Consider the following 2,939-nt stretch of genomic DNA (forward strand, 5'->3'; position numbering starts at 1 on the left):
CAAGTGACATAAATCTCAAGAGATATTTATTGAACTATGTAATAATAACCAAGTATGTTAAGTGTTATGAGTTGTATATGACAAAGTTGGTTCTTTTTATAAGAACTTATTTTCTTGGAGGTGTTATCCATGAAATGTTATATGCATGTGTTGTTGTATTGGTTTATGGAAATTCAAGTCATTTTCCTTAATTTTTTTCTCTACTATAAAAGAATATGTTGGGTCATCCGCACACCCATTGGATGTCAATCCGTTGGATGATGGATCAGATGCGGATGCGAAAATCAAAATCCGCCATTTATTGGACAAGGCAAAAATCAGCCCAATCCGATTCATGTCATACCTAAATTTGACTTACCGAAAAAAATTATCACATTTCCCCACTGAGGTCTGTTGTTTCCCAAACTTGTGGATAATGTTTGGAGTTGAAGCCACATCGACCTCGATAGAACTATGTAAAAGAGAAGAGTGGTGCAAGACGTGCCGATCAAAATCGACTACTCACACAACACGAGCCCCACCCCACCTAGAATTGTAGGGGACCGGTGGTGCCAGACTACCGATAAGTTGGACTATCAAACTCAAGTTCAACACTCCATATAAGTTTCTAAAATGGACAATAAGAAGAGGTGAAAATAGCAAGAAAATGAGAAAAAGCACTACATTTCCTTGTAATTTTCCTCAAAATTACCAACTTTTGCCATTCGAGGACTACTTTGTGGATGATTAAACACACTATTAGAATCAATTAATATTTTATCCTTGACTAAACATTCATAATTCGATAGGAAATATATTTCACCCCAGTTTCTAGCAATCTCGATTGGATTACTAGTACTAATTATATTTTTCCAATCTATTCCTCCAAGGTCAAGATCGATATGATTAACAAAACCAACCCTTGGTTCTTTCGACACAAATGGTTTCATATATAATCGTAAAATTTTGCCACTGATTCTTGTTTCTTCATCTTTGTTCCAAGCCATAATATATTCGAACATCAATCATTACCTTTACGATGAGGAAACGGTGTAAAATCAGTGTTAATTTTGTTAATTTTCCCTCATAAACCATTTAGAGCTATAAATCCACCGGTTTGTATTGAAAACATCTTTAATGCACGTCTAAACACGTGTAGTGGATTTTTCTACGACTACACCAAGAGAAAAAATGCTAAAACTAAGAACAACATTCATCATTGAAGGCATGAATGTAAAGATTGACACAATATTTTTACATGGTTCGATTATAGAATTGATCTACATCTACGGGTTGCTTCACCATATGTATTTGGGTTACATTTTTATTACTATTAATGAAGTAGAAATATTTGTTCTAAGCTATGGTGGTGGAGGAAGAAGAAGTAGGAGAAGTTTCTCTGAAATGTCACCTCTAAAATATCATCTCTCTAAACCTAATCTCTTTCCTTTAAGTACTAGGGAATTTAAACGGAAATTATATTTTCCTCCCTTTTTTACAACTTTTAAGCTAACAGAGATTGGTAAAATAACCAAATAAATACAAAATCGAGCACTAAAAACATATAGAATCGAGATATATTAGATACATAAATGTGTCTATCTTAGACCTAGGAATATCTTAGACCTAGGAACATTAACGAGGCTTCATTTTCATTTTCTCCTTCGAGCATAGATACTGTGAAATCCTCGTCTAATTAATCTGCAACATATTGCCATTTGTGAAGTAAAGATGAAGCGTCTTCAATTCCTACATTTTTTATGCGAAAAACAGTCAGCTTCTCTAGGACTAGTAGTTCTTTGATTTTCCACACGTAAATTGCACACCAAACACCTCCCTCACCACCACGAATAGCCCAGAAACATCTTCACCCATTTTTTCACGGTTGAGAATTGCTCCATTGCTATCTATAAGAACCGCATACCACAATATTATCAGCAATTAATTTGTACTTTCTCAACATCATGTCAAAACCACCACCGCTTATATGGCCTCCGGTACGAACAATTGGGCACCACCAGCAGTAAATCCTAATGTATCTGTTTTGTGTGTTATTTAATAGTGGAGTTCTCCTGGTGTTGCACCCGATTCAACTGAAGTTATTTCTGACTCAACATCTGTGAACGCAAAAATACACACAATGACACATCCATGGCTCACAACCAATGAAGGTTGATCACTGCCTTAACATGACTAATAATGCAATGACAGTTAACATTCAGGTGTTTGATAAAAGTAGTACGAGTGCATGAAAGTAAAGAAACACAATGGTTTAACGTGGTTCAGATTTCCTACTCCATGGGTGAAACTAGTTCAGTACGTTATATTGATGATTTAAGTGATACAAGAGGGTTTCTAAACCTAGATATGGTGTGTATAAAAGTAAGAATATGGACAACGGTTTGTGAGCTTCTCCCTCATATTTCTACTTGATTTGGCCGTCCCTTCTCACTTCTCTAGTTGGGTTATTTATAGAATTAAGTGCAGGCCCCGACATTTTAACAGAGCCTGAAAGATTTTTCTATGGTTGACTGTGCGGTTCCTTGACATACTCCTCGACAGCGGCTGTGTCATGTTATGTCCACACTTTGCTCTGCTTCTGTGATTATCTTCTCATTTCCTTCACGGATAATACGATGCATGGCTGGCTGGGTATGTCACGTGCATTAAATGCGAGTTGACACTTGTCAGCTGGTGTGCCTCGAAACCCGTTAATTTCTCTACTGATTGAGCTGAATCTCACTGTTTATCTCGCTCTACCTCGAGATCTCCATTGTGGAAAGGTAAGAGGTTGTTGTTGCGCTTCCTAACGCACCTTCTTATCTTGCAACCGGTTTGAGATGGAGCCACATGGTCGATGCGTTATTTTGAAGTTACAATTTTCCCATATCCTTTCGAATTCTTCTCGAAAGGTATGATTGGAAGGATATTCTCCCATTAACTGCCGCAATTTTCACGAA

General features: G+C 36.8%; 1 pseudogene; it reads right to left on the bottom strand.

Moving 5' to 3' along the window:
- Positions 1 to 659: 659 nt before the first annotated feature.
- Positions 660 to 2,621, bottom strand: LOC113313079 (annotated as a pseudogene).
- Positions 2,622 to 2,939: the final 318 nt, after the last annotated feature.

This window comes from Papaver somniferum, chromosome 9, assembly GCF_003573695.1.
Source record: "Papaver somniferum cultivar HN1 chromosome 9, ASM357369v1, whole genome shotgun sequence".
NCBI classification, from domain to species: domain Eukaryota; kingdom Viridiplantae; phylum Streptophyta; class Magnoliopsida; order Ranunculales; family Papaveraceae; genus Papaver; species Papaver somniferum.